Below are 20,648 nucleotides of genomic sequence, written 5' to 3'. Positions count from 1 at the left end.
CTTGGAACAGGTGCAAACATGCGGCGGGGTTAAACATGTTTTTTGAGATCTGAATTCTCTCCTGTACCTTTTGCCAATATAGAATAAAGAAAAATTGCATTGCATTACGCACAGCATTACGCACAGTAAAACTCAGTGTAAAAGAAGTCCATGCCGATGTTAGAATAGGTAACAAAAGGAATGATTGCCAATAAGAAAACTCTTCATCAGAGTCAAAATTAAGTAGAGGTTGACAATTCACTTAGTTGTCAATTAAAGTTTAAAAAACACACGAATATATATATTATATAACAGTTTTAATAAAGAATTATTGATCCTGCGGATGCATCGGTAATTATTTTATTTTATATTTAATAAACAAGATAACTGTACGTAACATATGGTCTATGAATTAGTTATAAGATGATAACGATTTATAAGGGTATAGGTATCACTAAGGTAGAACTGTGATCAATATCTATCTATCGCCATTGATTAGATCATGTCACAAAAAGGTACGTTATAAATTATATTCTAATATCATGGATAAAACGTAGCAAACGTGAGCATTCAATTAAATAAACAAAATAAACTGATACGGGATTTTTAAAAGAGTATTCAAAAAACAAAAGTTCCAAAATTTGTTTCGGATGTTCAGACTTTCTTTTTTTTTACTTCAATACAGGGAACAATATTTTGCCCTATAACATCATAATGATTATTCTTTTCATATACGAATTCATTGCTCTTAAAAAACGTCATTTAACAAAATTTAAGCAGATTCTAGATTTCTTTTCTTTCGATTTGGGACCCAAATACTACCAATACAAATATAAGATATTAAAAGTCAGTCTCATCAGCGATGCCTGGCAAACACATTTGAAAATTCAAAGCTTATTAAAAAAAATGAAGACATAATAAACCATGACCAAAAAGGACTAAGAAGTACAGCTTAGAAATCAGGGTATTGCACGAGGGAGATCTGGCTTAATTTGAATCAATTTCCACAATTGTGTTACAGCAACAAATGTAATGTTACCATTTTGCAGTTCATCATTGGCCTAAATTATTAAAATAAAACTCGGACACGGTGTTGTATTTTTCACACATATTTATTTAATACACTACCTATTATGATTTCTAATTACTGTAACAAAACATATGTGATGTTTACATACCGAGAAATTTAAACTGCTTATATACATAAACCTTATAAACAGTTTGCATATATTTACAGTATATATAGTGTATTTTAAATATTTTAAACTACCTGTACACTTATGTATTGTTTTTCCAATATATAAACCACTTAACTGTTTTCTTGTCTTTTTAAACAGTGAGCAATTACAGTACAGGGTAAGGTATAGCTTAAATATCTATAATAATTCTGTAGGTTATTTAACTTATGTGTGAAAAAAATGTATCTTTTATTTAATATGAATTTTATATTTGTATACATAAGGTGAGCCATTAATGACCATAAATGAAATATTGAATTGTATTTTATTGAATTCTATCTCGGTTGCCAATGGTACTACTACAAAACGTAGATAGCAATATAGATCGACGTGTTTAAAAAAAACTTTTTTATTAATCTATATGGACTTCTTAATATTCTTTTGAATAAAACCTTGTAAACGTTAAAAGTAGGACGATGCCAAATATGTAACCAAAACACCAAGTCGAAGAAACAGACACCATTATGGAGCTCCCATTTGGTTTTTATTGGGTGGGGATGGTGTGTAAGATGATAATTGTGTCCTGCATTGTTATTTAGTTGTAATATCTGTCCTGCCCTTTTTTTACATAAATTGTCATCATGCCTTTATTTTTACTCAAAATTTCTGTCCTTCCTTTTTTCAAATTTTCATCCTAGCCCACCCCTCCACCATAAAAATCTATTCGGTCCTGCCTTTTTAATTAGTTTATCCTGCCCTTTTTTTTTTTTCATAAATTGAAATTGTCATCTTGCCTTTTATTTACTCAAAACTTCTGACCTACCTTTTTCAAATTTTCATCCTAGCCCACCCTCTCTACCATAAAAATCAAAGCGTAGCTCCCTTAATAAAGAAAAAAAAGCAGAAAACACTATGCATTCCATAGAATAGAAGTTGGAAATTGTGAATGTTTCAAAAAGGCAACAATCCAAACAAACAGCACAAACCAGACCAGAACCACAAAAAGTCTGCAATACCACGAGAAAATATCTCACCCGGAGACAGGCTTTAGCTGGCACCTTAACAATAATATATATTAGTTCAGCGATATGAACGCCACACAATAAACTCAGAAACTACAGGACTAACATAGCTAGAGGTTCCAGACTTTGGACAAGCCAACAATGCGTCGGGTTAAACATAGGGTGACTATTCAACAGTCTTACGAAATGGTTTCAAATGGAACGGTCTCATAAATAAATTAATACTAGTAGCCAAAATAGAAAGATACGAAAGTAAGATGGTCTTAATCATTCTCATTTTACGTGCAATAGTATAGGTCTCTTTATAACCTGAGATCACACCTGATATCTCACCCGAGATTACATCTGGTGGGATTCGTGTTGTACAGTCTTTAGTCTTTAGATACTTACTCAGCCGTAAGCGATTCAGCTAAGGAAGAACTTCTATAGCTCAGTCGGTTTACGCGCTGCCTTGTAACACAGAGGTCCCGGGTTCGAGTCCCGGTGGAGACAAGCTTTTTTGTAAGGAACGTCGTGCTTTCCGATTAAAGTTATATGCAGTGTTTCGTTTTCTGGTGTTTGTCTTTACGCTGCATTTCTTTTTTTTGCCATTCCGTTTTCGGCTTTCTCTCAGCTAGTAAAATTTGATTAGTCTATTGGTATCTTCACTTCCTTTTAACAACTAAGTTGACAATAACTTATGTTGGCTGTTACATAATACATCATTAGTGTTGTATCTAGAACTGAACAAGGGCATGGTATTTTTAAATTTTTTTTTTTTTACAAAAATGGCAATTTGCACGTCGATAACCAAATAGGCCACATAAGTAAAATTGAAATTTACATATTCAGGGCTCACACTACTTCACAATCATAGGGAAAAGTGACTTCGCTTCTTTAAACTGATAGGGTGATGTCGTTAAACACTTTGTCCTTATCTGAAACAAATAGTGTATCATCAGAACATATTAAAAGGCACACAATATTATATCAATTGAAATGGCTTAACTCAACCAAAAGACATATTAACACAAGTGAACATAAAAACTGAACGAATGTAAGTATGATCTATAACACAATGTGTGAGATCACAACCCTCCTCGTGTACCTCAGGCTAGCCAATGTAGAAAAAACAAACACACTGTAACACGCACAGTAATGCATATGAGACTAGAAAATGTGGAATTTCAAACAAATTTCGGACTTCTAATTTTCTTTGGTAATTAGAATGTTGTAAATGTGACCACCTCAATATTGTAATATATCTATAAATACTCAAGAATTGGATATCTATATTAATCTGTTAAATAAAACCAAATATACCTTATATAAAAATTAGATGTGGTCCGATAACCAATGAGATAAGTATATAATAAAGTTAAAATGAAGAAGTGTAAAGCAAATTAAGGTACTGTATGACCTTCAACAATGAGGAAAACCACATTCTAATAGCTGGCTGTATTAAAAAGTCCATAACATAAAAAATGTGAAGCAGACGAGAAGACTAACTGTTTAATTTATAACAAAACAATTACAAAAAAAAAAAAACAAATATGACAGACATGATCATACGACAACCACTGTTCTACAGAGTTATTGATATTCATTTGTATAATGTCGATTTCTACCCGACGTAGCTCATATAAAGCATTGGCAGATGGAAAGGAGGGGGGAGGGTATGGCACGCCGTTATTATATTTATTCAATTTCGAGATATCTTATTTAGTTAAATAAGATATCTTATAAACTAATTGAGATATCTTATAAACTTTTAGAGATATCTTATATATTAATTGAGATATCTGATTTATTAAATAAGATATCTTATATATTAAATAAGATATCTTATATATTAAATAAGATATCTTATTAAAATGTTTATAAAGATATCTTATTAATTAATAGAGATATCTTATATTTTAAATAAGATATCTCTATTAATTTATAAGATGTCTTATTAACTATATAAGATATCTTTTATATAGTTTATAATAGAGATATCTTATTTACTTAATAAGATATCTCCATAAGTTAATAAGATATCTCTATTAGTTTATAAGATATCTCTATTAATCAATAAGATATCTCTATTAGTTTATAAGATATCTCTATTAATTAATAAGATATCTTATAAAGTATGTATTTAAAAGATATCTTTATAGAGAAGTAAGATATCTTATATACTTTATAAGATATCTTATTAATTAATAGAGATATCTTATTAACTTATAGAGATATCTTATAAACTAATAGAGATATCTTATAAATCAATAGAGATATCTTATTTACTTTCAAATTAAATAAGATATCTTATAAAAATTAAAGATATCTTAATACTTAATAAGATATCTTGTTAAATAAATAAGATATCTTCAAATTTGAATAAATATAAAAACGGCGTGCCATAGGAGGGGTCCGCGGGTTAACCCCCTTTTTTGGCTGCTCAATGTTTTTGAATTGGGACATATAGTTGGACCCCCCCCCCCTTTTGTCCTGGGTTGGGACCCCCCTTTTTAAAATGGCTGGATCCTCACCTGTAAAGTTCTAATATATATATATATATATATATATATATATATATATATATATATATATATATATATATATATATATATATATATATCAATTATTGGCGTAAAAGTCAGCATTTCGTGCGTAAAAATGACCACCAAAGTAGGCACGGGGTTTAACTATGCATTTCCCTGCATACTTAAACTGTAGCGATATATTTCTCTATGAAAAACTTATTTGTTCATTGAATTACGGTATTATTCTTAAAGGCTTTTACATTATCTTCCACATGCACCAAAAATTAGCTCAATTGCGTTTATTTTCGTGAAATGCCGACACTTCGAAATTTCAAGACGTATATATGATGACTTATGCGCTTGCTTCAAACATATAACTTAAGAGTGCACGGTCTTTAATCATATATTTCTCATTTAAACTGTTATATATATTGCTTTTTATTTATGAAATAGATAAAGTGTAAAATACCTTAATTTTTGGTTAAATTATATAAAGCCAACTTTCTTAGTTAAAAAGATATATTTAATAAACCGATATATACGCCTCGTTAAAAGGGTTTTCTTTTCTAGCAATGAATCTCACGTGATTAAATACGTCACATGTAATGTGAAGGACATTTGATATCATGTACAGTCTGTAGAAAATGGAAGTTATATATTTTGAGATTTACACTATATTACGAGTTTATCAAGGTATGAAAATTCCAAATAGGATTTTATTTGTATTATTTGTTTATTGTCAGTATAATAGATATAATAGATAGGTATTAAATGCATTTAGTTGTTATTTTTGGCTAGATGAGCTCTTGACCTACTTAACGTAATAAATAACAATAGCTTATTTACATTTAAATTTATCACAGACCCTGGCGGATCTAGAAATTTTCATAAAGTAGGGGCCCTCTCTAGTCAACTTTCAATGATTCCACAGTGGCGGATTCAAAAGCGGTAAGATTTTGTGTTCCCTATATAATCCCCCCTTTTTTGTCCTGGGTTGGGAACCCCTTTTTAAAATAGTTTGATCCGCCTGTGTTCCCTTAATATTTAACCACTTTTCAGAAATAGAACCCTGCGCCCCCTTAAATCTACCTCTGGGCTCTGGGTTATATCTCCAATTGAGGTCATATTAGAGAAATCAGGTGTACAAACACCAAAGTAGGCACGGGGTTTAAGTATGCATTTCCCTCTATACATTAACTGTAACGATATATTTTTATATATGTATTGCTTTTTTATTTATGAAATAGATAAAGTGTAAGATACCTTAATTTTTTGTTTAAATTAAGTAAAACCAACTTTCTTAGTTTAAAAAGATATATTTAATAAACCGATATACGCCTCGTTAAAAGGTTTTTTTTATAGCAATGAATCTCACGTGATTAAATACGTTATTACAATGATTTTTATAGTTGTTACAATAATGAAACAATAATGACACAAATCATAAACATGAATTTAACTATTTCTTAGATGTTAATCTACAACCAGATCAGAGCCATATACATAAAAAGGCACAACAATATATTTAATAGCTAGATGAGCTGTTGACCTACTTAACGTAATAAATAACAATAGCTTATTTAGATTTAAATTTATCACAGACCCTGGCGGATCTAGAAATTTTCATAAAGTAGGGGCCCTCTCTAGTCATTATTCAGTGATTCCACAGTGGCGGATTCAAAAGCGGTAAGATTGTGTGTTCCCTATATAATCCCCCCTTTTTGTCCTGGGTTAGGAACCCCTTTTTAAAATGGCTTGATCCGCCTGTGTTTCCTTTATATTCAACCAATTTTTCAGAAATAGTTCCCTGCACCCCCTTAAATCTACCTCTGGGCTCTGGGTTATATCTCCAATTGAGGTCATATTAGAGAAATCAGGTGTACAAACACCAAAGTAGGCACGGGGTTTAAGTATGCATTTCCCCTCTATACATAAACTGTAACGATATATAATTATATATATATTGCTTTTTATTTATGAAATAGATAAAGTGTAAGATACCTTAATGTTTTGTTTAAATTAAGTAAAACCAACTTTCTTAGTTTAAAAAGATATATTTAATAAACCGATATACGCCTCGTTAAAAGGTTTTTTTATACGCCCGTCAAAATTTTGACGGGACGTATTATGGTATACAAATGTCTGGTGTCCGTCCGTCTGTCCGTCCGTCTGTCCGGCGTAAACATGTCGCACCGTAACTTGAGAACGACTTATCCAAATTTCATGAAACTTAATATAGTTGTTTCTTATGATGGTCAAATGATCTGTATAGTTTTTGGTGAAAATAAGATTTAAACTTTTTGAGTTACGGCACTTTGTAACTAAAACAGGGGTGTGCTTTTTTTCACATGTCGCACCGTATCTCAAAAACGTTTCTTGATTATTGCTTAAAACTTTACACACTTCTTAGTTATATTAATCTTAATATCTGTATACTTTTTGGTGATGATTCAAAATTTCTTTTTTGAGTTTTTGAGTATTTTGTTAAAAGGGGGAGGGTTTTTTTACATGTCGCGCCGTATCTCAAAAACGATTTATGATTATTGCTTAAAACTTTACACACTTCTTTGTTATATTAATCTAAAGATCTGTATACTTTTTGGTGATGACTCAAAATTTTATTTTTGAGTTATTGAGTATTTTGTTAAAAAGGGGAGGGTTTTTTTTACATGTCGCGCCGTAGCTCAAAAACAATTTATGATTATTGCTTGAAACTGTACACACTTCTTTGTTATACTAATTTAAAGATCTGTATACTTTTTGGTTTGATTCAAAATTTTATTTTAGTGATATTTGTAAAATAAAACAGGGTGGGAAAAGGGGGGGGGGGGGTTTTCACATGTCCCGACGTGTCTCAATAACAATAAATGGTTATTGCTTAAAACTTCCTCAGAAACTATTTATGATTATTGCATAAAACTTCCACACAAGACGTCGGGCGTAAGCTGTTTATTTTTTTATAGCAATGAATCTCACGTGCTTAAATACGTTATTACAATGATTTTTATAATTGTTACAATAATGAAACAATAATGACACAAATCATAAACATGAATTTAACTATTTCTTAGATGTTAATCTACAACGAGCCATATACATAAAAAGGCACAACAATATATGTATTAGCTAGATGAGCTGTTGACCTACTTAATGTAATAAATAACAATAGCTTATTTAGATTTAAATTTATCACAGACCCGGGCGGATCTAGAAATTTTCATAAAGTAGGGGCCCTCTCTAGTCATTCTTCAGTGATTCCACAGTGGCGGATTCAAAAGCGGTAAGATTTTGTGTTCCCTATATAATCCCCCCTTTTTGTCCTGGGATAGGAACCCCTTTTTAAAATGGGTTGATCCGTCTGTGTTCCCTTTATATTCCACCAATTGTTCAGAAATAACACCCTGCTCCCCCTTAAATCCACCTCTGGGCTCTGGGTTATATCTCCAATTGAGGTCATATTAATGCAGTTTTCATCACTTATTTTTCAAGATTCATCATAACACAAGTTCTTTATCTAATAATGTATATGGCTGAATCCGCCCCTGTAGAAATTATCTTTCTGAAACACAAAATGCATTTAACTTTTACACATCTAGTGTATGACAGATCTTAAAACTTTTCCAACTGAAGCCAAAAGCCAGAAAACTTTTTATTCTCATAGTGGTGTGAACATGATTGTTGTTCCCATAATACTTGTTCCCCCTGGAACAAGTCTTTGAATGGTAATAAGTTCTTTGGAACAAACATAACATAATTTTATTTCCACCTTCTTAAGATATTTTCCTGGAACTAAAATGTTATATGGTTTCATAATATCTGTTCTTTTAGAGGGAGTGTCATTTGATTTTTTATACTTGATCACACCTTAGTTGATATTCACCTCACATTTCATTTACCTGGACATGAAGTACATACAAAGAACATGAAGAGTGGGCAAGAAAAGGGGAACGTGAACCCTGGAACACATATTTTTTGTTCAAATCTCCGGACTGACTTTAAATTTAGTCCCTGTTTATTTTTTAATAGACTGTGAGAGAAATCAGGTGTACAAACAAGAAACACGAGGCCGGGATAAGGTACCGGTACTTCATGTATCTCTAACAAATGTAAAATTCAAAAAAAATATTATAACACTAAAAAAAAATTATAAAAAGAGATACTGACATGTTTTATTTAGTGTATAAAGTGTTTTTTCAAAACTAATATATTTTCTCGTTTCAGCTGAAAGTACCTCTCTAATAACTGTTTATGTGCTGCTTAAAAATATATTGCAGCACTTCACAGTTGCTTGAAAGGTTGAAAATGTCATCATGCAGAAATTAGAGCAGATTCCTCAGATTAAAATCATTGAAAATGGATAGATGCACTGGTCCTGGTGGTATACATCGATACAATTAATCTTAATTACATTTGGAATGAAAATTGTCTTCTTTTTTGTTTTTTTGCACGATAAAACCAATATTTAAAGTGAGTCACTCGTTAAAAGTAATGTTTATCCCATTCTTAAACCAATGCATGTATATCATCAACTTAGTCTTCTGTGCATTTCTAATGCAAAATAAGGCAAAATGTTTGGTCCGATTTGATTCTGTTATTACAAACTTTTTAAACAAATTACTTCCCTTTGTTAATCTGAGACTGGTTCCATACCGGACAATTTGGCTTTTGCCAATGCAAAGTATGATGGATTGAAAATGATGTATCGGCGGTTAAACTAATTTTGTATGAAAAATAATTTCTGATGTCGTAAGTATTTATCTAAACAACAAGAGGGACGAAAGATACCAAAGGGACAGTCAAACTCATAAATCTAAAACAAACTGACAACGCCATGGCTAAAAATGAAAAAGACAAACAGAAAAACAATAGTACACATGACACAACATAGAAAACTAAAGAATAAACAACACGAACCCCACCAAAAACTAGGGGTGATCTCAGGTGCTCCGGAAGGGTAAGCAGATCCTGCTCCACATGTGGCACCCGTTGTGTTGCTTATGTGATTACAAATCCGGTAAATAGTCTAATTCGGTAGGTCACATTCATGAAAGGGTTATTCCATAACGGTCAACCAACTCGTGATGGCGTCCGTAAAATTTACGTAGGGATGATTTCAACTTCACCATTTGGAACTCTTGGTTTAATAGCTTCCTTGTGAGCAGTAACCCTCTATCAAGAAAATCATGATAGGAAATGCAAGCACGGGAATATCGTTTCAATTGGGAGATATATACCCCGTATGCAGGTGCTGCTGGAATGTTGCTACTTAGAAATGGAAAGTTCACAATTGGAAAGCTGAAATCATCTCTTTTGTCGTAAAGTTTTGTTTTCAACCGACCCTCATTGTCAATTTCTAGATGTAAGTCAAGATATGAAGCCGACTTAACTGTATCTGTAGTATCCTTTATCTCCAATTCGATGGGATAGATGCGTTCCACATAGTCACCAAATTTTGAATTGTTTAGTGAAAGAACGTCATCTATATAGCGGAAAGTAGAGTTAAAGGATATTGCTAACTTCTTATCTTTCTTCCTAAGAAGTTCCTGCATGAAGTCAGCTTCATAATAATAAAGAAACAAGTCGGCAAGTAGAGGGACACAGTTTGTTCCCATTGGGATGCCGACAGTCTGTTGAAAAACACGTCCTCCAAACGTTACAAATATGTTGTCAATCAAGAAATCAAGCATCTTGATAATATCGGTTTCAGAGAATTTTTTGTCTGAATCAGAGTGATTCTTTACAAAGTATGATTTATCCCTCCCTTAGACAAGATACTTGTATCTACGTTGGCCATTCTTTTTTATGAAGCAAAGTAATACCAACTCTTTCGTCTTTTAGTTTGGAATGTGGAATACTTGTGTAAAGAGTAGAAAAGTCAAATGTTTTAACACTGTTACAAGATGAAAGAGAGTTAGATTGTATGTACTCTAAAAGATCTTTGGAATTTTTAAGTATCCACATCTGATTCACGCCACCTCTAGAATAGGCAGTTTCACAATAACTTTAAAGCCCATCTTTGATTGCTGATAAAATAGATGATAATAATTTAGAAAGAGGTTTCGTGGAGCACTTGGAAGTTTTTAACAATAATTTCTGATGTCGTAAGTATGTATCTAAACAACAAATTAATGTAATTAAAAGATTTCAAAATCTAAGATTGCGCACAGGTAAATTTGCTGTTCCTGCTAGCTCTCAATTGTAATAAAAAAAAATGAATGTCCCTCATAATGGAGACAACTAAAAAAAGGTATCTAATTACAGGGTCGGGAATTGGCAAATGGACTATAATAATGCTTTTTTTCTGCTTATCATGTTTGTGGCTTTGATCTTGTTGTACGTGGTTTAACATGATGATGATGGAAGTGTTTAACGACATTGACTGGATATACATCCAGCGGGCAATTGGTGAGCTTTAGATATTTTCTGCAGTTGGTATCACAAGGATTTGTATAGTAAGACTTACTATACAAATCCTTGGTAATCAGCAACAGGTTGAAGGCCGCTATTTTGGTGCGCGGCCATCTTGGTTATGCTGAGTTATTTTTGGTTTGTTTACTCTTTTGATGTTTCTTTTGTACTTCACAACGGCTACTTTCAGGCCCAGGTTGGTTAGCTTGATAGCCCGCTAACAACGATGATGGCGTACTAGTCTACGAGTTTCTGACGTAGTAATAACGATGACAGGTAGCATAATCAGTACCAAAGTCGTGAGACAGTTAAATGAATGTCCATTATTCAACACCTCGGTTACAGCTCTCGAGCGTTTGTCGTCATAACACTCCCCCATCAAAAATGAATTTTGGAGTGTATGCTGACGCGGGTTGGTTTCTGTCATCGAAAGAAGTTAGTCTTTAATACATCTAATAATAAAAATTCCTAATTTTTGAAGCAAGAATAAAACTAAAATTTTCATCGCACGAAATTGAAATAAAATATAGTGTACGAAAATCCATACAAATAAAATATTAAATAACGATATGTTTTGTTTCTATTAAGTTAATGAAATTAAATGAATAGACAACTTTCGAGTTCGATGCATTTCCGTCAAAAACTCTAGTTTTAGTGAACGTCATTTGTGCGTTTAGGGGCGTCGTCACTTCCATTCCAATATTGAACGAGTGGTTGGAAAACTATACTTCTATATTGTACGAATTATTCGGCAAATTGAATTCTCAAAATTGACTATCAGCACTACTGTCATTCGGAATTGTTATTAAGTACCTATATAACAAGCATTATTTCTAGTTTATCCTGCATAATGACGATCACTAAGACGCTTGATGAACGTTAATAGTGCAGGGATACAGGCGATCCCCTCTATCTGGTAAATGACGTCATAAAGGCGCGTATAATTGACGAGTTTTTTTCCGGTGACGGATGAACTCGAAAGTGGTCTATTGAATTAAAATTTCCAAACTATATATGTAGATTTCTCATATTTCTCGACTGTCTTCAATTATTACAAACAAAAAGAAAAATGTTTATTTAGCGGGTTTTTTCTAAAACAATATATCTTCATTGTTTTTTGATATTTCAAAAGACATCTTATTTTGTTTGTTTGCCAAGTTTACTTGTATGCGGTTAGTACCATCACTAATAACTCCTAACTATCAAAGACCAAATGACCTAATAAACAACAACAAATGGAAGTTTTTAACGACCTTGACTGGCTAGGCAAAATAAACCTGATAATTGGTATTCAATATATATAATCCTAGGTCATGCCTGACATATTTCACAAAAACGGCCGATGAAAACTTCGATAACTCCTTAAATGTTAAAATGTTAAAATGATTTTATCAAAACAAAAATTATTAGATGAAGAGTTATACTATCTATCGACTGCATACCTTCACAACACACTAAAACATATATTTCATGTCCTGAGTGCAGTTTGTATGTCCTGCGTGCACTCAGGACGTCCTGAGCGGTGTTTAGACGTACCGGTGTCTTTTGTTTAAGTGTTTCATTTTTTTACATTGTCATTTTGGTGCCTTTCTTAGCTGACTATGCGTTATGGGCTTTGCTAATTGTTGAAGGCCGTACGGTGACCTAAAGTTGTTAATTTCAGTGTCATTTTGGTTTCTTGTGGAGAGTTGTCTCATTGCATGGCAATCATACCACATTTTCTTTTTTATGTTTGTAAAAGTTAACGCACGACAAATGATGAGAATTATTCACCTAGCCCTGGTGTCAGGTGAGCTAAAACATTTGCATTCAAGTATGACTACATATTTTGGAATCAAAACCAGGACACTATTGACTATTGGGCGCGGTTTTTATATAATTATCCTTAAAAGTGTTTTGTGTATGTTCAGTGGAAAATATTACAGAGTAATGAAATGGAGTTTTGAAAACGATCTGTAAAATGTCGAAACATATACAAGAAAAACATACAATCTTCACGCTATACAATAATTTCTACGGAATTGGCTTGTACAATTTCTTTCGACAGGCTTGTAAAATTCTTCTTTACCAGTCAACAGAATTATAATATACAGTGTTAATTTCCATTGTTTAACGCAAGCGTACATTGTAGATAAATAAATTAAATTGTAGTGACCTGGGGTCGTGTCATCGAAGGTGTCTTAGGACTAAGACATGTCCCAAGACCATCGTAGGAGATTTTTTTGCTCTTAGCCATGTTATTGAAACGATCTTATTTTAAGAGATGTCCTAATGGTGGTCCCAACTTTAGGAGTACTACTAAGGTCTTAAGGACATTTTCACTTTAAGGATAACTTTATGAAGTCTTAGCATATGAAATTAAAGAACCTTAGTGAGCACGCTCACATACCCCACGTCCCCACATTGTCACTGGAGAAATTGAATAAGTGTAAGAAAACAAAATTGTATAAGAAAAAATAATGACTAATAATTTCCTGTCAATATGCACATCTACATACAGTGAAACCTGGGTAAACCGAACCCTGATAAAACCGAATTTCAGTTTAAACCGAACAATTTTCAAAGTCCCACACAATTTCCCTATTAATTAACGTTAATCTAACCTGAAAAAACCGAACCCTGTCAACACCGAATTCCGAACGCTTTTTGAAGGCTCGTTAGTAAATTTGTATCTAAAAATTACCTGTCAAAATCGATCAATACCAATCAAAACAATAAAATATAATTAATTATTTGCATGATTTAATTAAACAAACACAGGGTGGCAGAGTATCCCCGAAGGTATTTGAGGTTTAATGAACTTGTGAGTTGTTATTACAAACTAATTAGCATGTCTGTGTGCATGTATAAAGTGATTTTTTCGTAAAGAAACGTTAAACTGGTCAGTTACCCCCATCGCCGATAATGACAAGAAAGGAACTTTCCCTCAGATCAATTAAATGAACCTTACTCAAATAATTACGGCCACAAAATCGAAACTGCCATTCTGTAGCTAAACTGTTTAATTAAATAATAGTTTGAAAGCCTTTTACCGGATTAAGAAGTCGTGCAACACAACAAGGTCAATGGATTTCGATTGCTGGATTCCCATTAGAGGCCCTATATATTTGATTCGAATGCTCCCGAAGACTTCCGTTAGTTATTTAGCAACGATAAAGTCCGAGAATAAACTGGACCCCTGCTGTTGTTTCACTGTTATCGTGTGCCGAAGTATCAATCAGCGGGTGACCAGTTTAGTCCGACAACTCGTGTGTACAATGACATTCCCGATTCAACTACGGAATCGTCATATGACAGTGACTGTGAATCTGAATTGGTCAGTGAATTAACGGATGAGAAAATAATTATAAAAAGCAAAATCGCTCCACGTCGGACATCTCCCAACGACGAGCGTGATTGACGGAGTGGCGTTTGTTTATCAACAAAAATGTAGCAATAGTTATCAAAGGTACCAGGATTATAATTTTGTACGCCAGACGCGCGTTTCGTCTACATAAGACTCATCAGTGACGCTCATATCAAAATATCATTTAGCAAAACGTCTATCTTTTATCTTCTTTTATTTTCACATTTACATCTAAATCAACACAAAAATAAACTGTCGGCTGTTGTGTCACAATGTAGTATGTCCTTATTATCTACAAAATTTCATGAAATACTGTTGTGTGGTTTCAGAGGAGTTGAGATGACAAACTGTTGCAGAAGTACATTGAAACAAATAAGTTCAAAGGGGCCTAACTCCTAGAAAAAAAATGAATCGTAATTTCCTGTCAATATGCACATCTACGTAGTATGTCCTTATTATCTACAAAGTTTCATGAAATTTTGTTGTGTGGTTTCAGAGGAGTTGAGATGACAAATTGTTGAAGTAGTACCTTAAAGCAAAAAAATTCAAAGAGGCCTAACTCCTATAAAAAAAATTGAATCACAATTTCCTGTCGATATGCACATCTACATAGTATGTACTTATTATCTAAAAAGGTTTCATGAAATTCTGTTGTGTAGTTTCAGAGGAATTGCGATGACAAACTGTTGCAGTAGTACATTTAAGTAAATAAGTTCAAAGGGGCGTAACTCCTAGAAAAAAAATTGAATCGTAATTTCCTGACGATATGCACATCTAATAGTATGTCCTTATTATCTAAAAAGGTTTCATGAAATTCTGTAGTGTAGTTTTAGAGGAGTTGCGATGACAAACTGTTGCAGTAGTACATTGAAGCAAATAAGTTCAAAGGGGCGTAACTCCTAGAAAAAAATTGAATCGTAATTTCCTGACGATATGCACAACTACATAATATGTCCTTTTCATCTAAAAAGGTTTCATGACATTCTGTTGTTTGGTTTGAGAGGAGTTGCGATGACAAGAAACAGGACTGACGGACGGACTGATGGACTGACGGACGGACGGACGGGTCAAAAACATTATACCCTCCGCAACTTCGTTGCGTGGGGTATAAAAATGAATCCTGCAATTAGCCAACTATTGTACAAATAACAGGTACATACAAATAAATGTTTGCTTTTTTGTACTTGTCCTGTTACCCCAATTCCACGTTGAGCAAGCAGTAATATGAACATTTCTGTTTCCAAACCAGTTCATTTTGGGGTCCTCTTCGCGGTCCGTGTTTCAACGATGTCGATTTTGTGAAATTAGAGACAATGATTTTGATTTTATAACTAAAGTTTCAAGTGTTGGGAGTAATTTCAGGATTCCTCTTATATGCGTTGCGGAATATATCGACTGTATACCTTTTGTTCCTCTGTTAAAAAGCTTTCGAATGAGATATAGGGTATATCTATAATTAGAGCTAAAAGGTCGCAGCAGTTCATTCCATTTTTCAAATTATTCATTTCATTATTCAAAATTTCTTATTTTTCTTAATATTCACGCGTATTTTGGCATTTAGGTCCTCCGTAACCCCTCTAATAGTCAATGCTGCACATATCGTTTATACTCAGTTTATTCCATTACCAATAAGCTCTCATTTGGTGTATTAATTTTGTCTTGATTAGGGGCAAACGGCTTGCAACAATCCATTCCGTTATTCAAAATAAGCTATTTCTTAATGTTCAAACGTATTTCGATGTTTTGTTCCTTCTGTACTCCTCTAATATGCGTTGCAGAACATATCGTTTATCCTCAGTTTATTCCTCTATCAATAAGCTTTAATTTGTATACAGTTTGCCTTGATTAAAGGCCTAGGCCTTGCATCAGTCCATTTCATTATTTAAAATAAGCTATTTCTTAATGTTCGAGCGTATTTCGATGTTTAGATCCTTCATTACTCCTCTAATATGTGTTGCTGAACATATCGACTATTTATCTTGTTTTCCTCTCTTAATAAGCTTTCAAATGAGGTATAAGGTATATCAATAATTAGGGGCTTAATGGTGGCAGCAGTCCATTCCATAAATCAAGTGTATTTCGATGTTTAGGTCCTTCGTTACTCTTCTAAAATGCGTTGCGGAACTTATCAACTATATATATTTTGTTTCTCTCTTAATAAGCTTTCGAATGAGGTTGAAGGTATATCTATAATTAGGGGCTAAAGTCTCGCAACAGTCCATTCCATTATTCAAAATATTCATTTTATTATTCAAAATTGGCTATTTCTAAATTTTCACGCGTATTTTGGCATTTAGGTACTCCGTAACCCCTTATGGTCAGTACGGCACATATCGTTTCAACTAAAATTATTCATCTATCAATAAGCTTTAATTTAGTGTATTAGTTTTGCCTACATTAGGGACTAACGGCTTGAAGCAGTTCATTCCGTTATTCAAAATAAGCTAATTCTTAATGTTCAAGCGTATTTCGATGTTTAATTCCTTCGTTACTCCTCTAATATGCGTTACTGAACATATCTACTATATATTTTTTTTCATCTATTCATAAGCTTTTGAATGAAGTATAATGTATATCTATAATAAGGGACTAAAGGGTTGCACCAGTCCATTCCATTATTCAAAATATCCATTTCGTTAATCAAGATTGGCTATTTCTTAATTTTCACGCGTATTTTTGAAATTAGGTCGTCCGTAACCTCTCTAATGGTCATTACAGCACATATTGTTTAAACTAAATTTATTCCTCTATCAATAAGCTTTAATTTGGTGTATTAACTTTGCCTTGATAAGGGGCTAACGGCTTGCAGCAGTCCATTCCATTATTCAAAATAAGCTATTTCTTAATGTTCAAACGTATTTTGCCGTTTTAAGGTTCTTCGTTATTCCTCTTATATACGTTGCAGAACATATCCACTATATATTTTTTTTCCTCTCTTAATAAGCTTTCGAATGAGAAATAAGGTATATCTATCATAAGGTACTAAATGGTCGCAGCAGTGTATTTCATTATTTAAAATATCCATTCATTATACAAAATTCGCTAATTCTTAGTTTTCAAGCATATTTTGGCATTTAGGTCCTCCATAACCCCTGTAATGGTCATTGCTGCACATATCGTTTATCCTCAGTTTATTCAATTATCAATTATCTTTAATTTGGGGTATTTTTTTTTTTGCCTTGAATAGGCTCTGACGGCTTATAGCAATCTATTCCGTTATTCTAAATAAGCTATTTCTCAATGTTCAAGCGTATTTCGAGGTAAAGTTCCTTCTTTATTCCTCGAATATGCGATACGGAATATATCGACTGTATACCTTTTGTTCCTCTGCTAAAAAGCTTTCGAATGAGCTATAATGTATATCTATGATTAGATCTAAAAGATCGCACCAGTCCGTTCCATTATTGCAATCATTCATTTTGTTATTTAAAATTTCTTATTTGTCTTAATTTTCAGGCGTATTTTAGCATTTAGGTCCCCCACAACCCCTTTAATAGTCAATGCTGCACATATCGTTTATACTCAGTTTATTCCATTACCAATAAGTTCTCATTTGGTGTATTTATTTTGCCTTGATTATAGGCTAACGGCTTGCAACAGTCCATTCCGTTATTCAAAAAAAGCTAATTTTTTTTATGTTCAAGCGTATTTCGATGTTTAGGTCCTTCGTTACTCTTCTAATATGCGTTGCGGAACTCATCAACTGTATATATTTTGTTTCTCTCTTTATAAGCTTTCGAATGTGGTTGAAGGTATTTCTATAATTAGGGACTTTACTAAAGTCTTGCAACAGTCCATTCCATAATTCAAAATATCCATTTCATTATTCAAATTGGCGATTACTACATTTTCACGCGTATTTTGTCATTTAGGTACTCCGTAACCACTCTAATTGTCAGTACGGCACATACAGTTTAAACTAAATTAATTCCTCTATCAATAAGCTTTAATTCCGTGTATCAATTTTGCCGAAATTAGGGGCAAACGGCTTTCAGCAGTCCATTCCGTTATTCAAAATAAGCTATTTTTTAATGTTCAAGCGTATTTCGCTGTTTAATTCCTTCGTTACTCCTCTAATATGCGTTGCTGAAAATATCGACTATATACCCTTTGTTCATCTCTTAATAGGTTTTCGAATGGAGTATAATGTATATCTATGATTAGGGACCAAAGTCTCGCAACAGTCCATTCCATTATTCAAAATATCCATTTCATAATTCAAGATTGGCTATTTCTTAATTTTCACGCGTATTTTGGACATTAGGTCCTCCGTAACCCCTCTAATGGTCATTACGGCACATATCATTGATACTCATGTTATTCCTCTATCAAAAAGCTTTAATTTGTTGGATTAATTTTTCCTTGATAAGGGGCTAACGGCTTGCAGCAGTCCATTCCGTTATTCAAAATAAGCTATTTCTTCATGTTCAAGCGTATTCCGATGTTTAGTTCCTTCGTTACTCCTCTAATATGCGTTGCAGAACATATCGTTTATAATCAGTTAATTGTTTTATCAATAAGCTTTAATTTGGTGTATACTTGCTGCATTGATTACAGTCTGAGGGCTTGCAGCAATCCATTTCATTATTCAAAATAATCTATTTCTTAATGTTCAAGCGTATTTCGATGTTGAGATCCTTCGTTACACCTCTAATATGTGTTGCAGAACATATCGACTATATATCTTTCTTTCCTCTCTTAATAAGCTTTCGAATGAGGTATAAGGTATATCTATACTTCAGGCTAATTGGTGGCAGCAGTCCATCCCATAAATCAATATCCATTTCATATTCAAGATTGGCTATTTCTTGATCTTCTTATGGCCATTGTCGCACATATCGTTTATACTCCGCTTATTCCTCTACCAATAAGCTTTAATTTGGTGTATAAATTTTGCCTTGATTAAGGGCTAATGACTTGCAGCAGTCCTTTCCATTATATCAAAATAAACTATTTTTTTATGTTCAAGCGTATTTCGATGTTTAGGTCCTTCGTTACTCTTCTAATATGCGTTGCGGAACTTATCAACTATATATATTTTGTTTCTCTCTTAATAAGCTTTCGATTGTGGTTGAAGGTATTTCTATAATTAGGGGCTAAAGTTCCGCAACAGTCCATTTCATTATTCAAAATATCCATTTCATTATTCAAAATTGGCGATTTCTACATTTTCACGACTATTTTGGCATTTAGGTACTCCGTAACCACTCTAATGGTCAGTACGGCACATATTATTTAAACTAAATTTATTCCTCTATCAATAGGCTTCAATTCCGTGTATTAATTTTGCCAAAATAAGGGGCTAACGGCTTACAGCAGTCCATTCCGTTATTCAAAATAAGCTATTTCTTAATGTTCAAACGTATTTTGATGTTTAATTCCTTCGTTACTCCTCTAATATGCGTTGCTGAACATATCGACTATATACCTTTTGTTCATCTCTAAATAAGCTTTCGAATATATTATAATGTATATTTATGATTAGGGACTAAAGTCTCGCAAAGTCCATTCCATTATTCAAAATATCCATTTCATAATTCAAGATTGGCCATTTCCTAATTTGCACGCGTATTTTTGACATTAGGTCCTCCGTAACTCCTCTAATGGTCATTACGGCACATATCATTAATACTCATTTTATTCCTCTATCAATAAGCTTTAATTTGTTGTATTAATTATTCCTTGATAAGGGGCTAACGGCTTGCAACATTCCATTCCGTTATTCATATAAGCTATTTCTTAATGTTCAAGCGTATTCCGATGTTTAGTTCCTTCGTTACTCCTCTAATATGCGTTGCTGAAAACATCGACTATATACCTTTTGTTCATCTCTTAATAAGCTTTCGAATGAAGTATAATGTATATCTATAAGTAGGGACTAAACGGTCGCACCAGTCCATTCCATTATTCAAAATATCCATTTCTTTATTCAAGATTAGCTATTTCTTAATTTTCACGCGTATTTTGGACATTAGGTCCTCTGTAACCCCTCTAATGGTCATTACGACACATATCATTAATGCCTGATATTCATATGATGAAAACATAATCTTTTTATCAGTTTAATTGAGATCCGGAGCTGGCATGTCAGTTAACTGCTAGTTGCTGCTGTTATTTATGTATTATTGTCATTTTATTTATTTTCTTTTGTTTCATCTTCTGACATCGGACTCGGACTTCTCTTGAACTGAATTTTAATGTGCGTATT

General features: G+C 33.0%; 1 protein-coding gene and 1 long non-coding RNA gene across 3 annotated transcripts in view; both read left to right on the top strand.

Moving 5' to 3' along the window:
* Positions 1–1,252: 1,252 nt before the first annotated feature.
* Positions 1,253–20,648, top strand: part of LOC143059674 (uncharacterized) — a 211,218-nt gene continuing 191,822 nt past the window's right edge. Inside the window, exon 1 of one of the 2 annotated variants that reach the window (XM_076233213.1) lies at positions 1,253–1,335. The gene's annotated coding sequence lies outside the window, so the exon portion shown is untranslated. Of the gene's footprint in view, positions 1,341–20,648 lie in introns of both variants that reach the window. The other variant, XM_076233214.1, reaches the window with a different exon arrangement.
* LOC143059362 (uncharacterized) lies at positions 5,124–9,157 on the top strand. The gene is made up of 2 exons (XR_012973474.1): positions 5,124–5,379; positions 8,908–9,157. It is a non-coding gene; the product is annotated as an uncharacterized LOC143059362 (long non-coding RNA).

This window comes from Mytilus galloprovincialis, chromosome 14 (genome assembly GCF_965363235.1).
Source record: "Mytilus galloprovincialis chromosome 14, xbMytGall1.hap1.1, whole genome shotgun sequence".
In the NCBI taxonomy this organism is placed as follows: Eukaryota; Metazoa; Mollusca; class Bivalvia; order Mytilida; family Mytilidae; genus Mytilus; species Mytilus galloprovincialis.
The sequence above is the reverse complement of the archived record's forward strand: the minus strand, read 5'-3'. Positions and strand labels throughout refer to the sequence as shown.